We start from the raw sequence: 1,113 nt of genomic DNA, 5'->3' as shown, positions 1-1,113 counted from the left end.
GCTCCATGTTTGCGACGCTATAACTCACGAACGACTTAAAAGAAACGACAATCAATCAAACACGTGTTAGCGCGTGAAATGAGCTTTCCAAAAAGGTAAAGCATGACCCGATGCGACTAGAACTACACACTCTCAGCGCGAACTAGCGAAAATACCGCAAGACTTTTTTGACAAACTAACTGCTCTTTGTCGTATTTTGTGTCTTTAACTTGGGATCACTATAAATCCAGGCTTTTTGCAGCTTTTATCCAATTCTTTAAGATGTGTGTATATTTATTCATCCATTTAACAAGATCACCGTAACATTATGATCTCAGTCTCTTCCTGCTTTAGTATTATTTGGGTTTTATGAGTGCTCTTACAATGCAAATTCTAGTCGCATGACTCAGTCAATATACAGGTATAGTTATGCTATTTATTTAAGTAATTTTATGCATTTCATCTATTTTATGCACAAGGATATACTGTTATGGGTAAAACACGTCCTGTAATTTTCAAAAGATCAGACGGTACGTATGAAATTTGGTTGAATTTGGTCGGGTGACCGTGTTTGCCCAATTTTACCTCGGCTTCAATACAATTCTCTCATATCATCTAAGCTGCAAAGTTGAAAGTCTCTGCCTTTAGTTATTGATTTATCGCGCTTTGAGTAGTTTTAAGAAGTTTCAGCAGTACCGTTATATTGGAAGTGGATGGGGTTATCTTCCGATTTCATGCATATTCACACTGTCGGTAGGAGTTCTTAAAGTGCTTGTGCTGGGTAGTCATGGTTATTGTAGTTTTTTAGGTTTGGTAGGAGATATGTACATTAAACTTATTAGAGGGCGGGGCTCACAGGTGCCCTTGCTTTATCGTTCCCCTGTGCCAAATTTAAATTTGTGTCTTAATTTAGTGCTTAGTTATGGCACTTTAACTCGCAATTTATATATAATATCAATTTCAATTAGTTGTAAGAGACACGTGAACCGTTAGGTGAACAGAACTATTATAATCTATCATAAAAGTGATTCTTTTTTGTAACGGGTGATTTTTTTGAGGTTAGGATTTTCATGCATTAGTATTTGACAGATCACGTGGGATATCAGACATGGTGTCAAAGAGAAAGATGCTCAG

Source organism: Bactrocera latifrons, unplaced genomic scaffold (assembly GCF_001853355.1).
Source record: "Bactrocera latifrons isolate USDA-ARS-PBARC rearing strain unplaced genomic scaffold, ASM185335v1 scaffold_119, whole genome shotgun sequence".
Lineage (NCBI taxonomy): Eukaryota > Metazoa > Arthropoda > Insecta > Diptera > Tephritidae > Bactrocera > Bactrocera latifrons.
The sequence above is the reverse complement of the archived record's forward strand: the minus strand, read 5'-3'. Positions refer to the sequence as shown.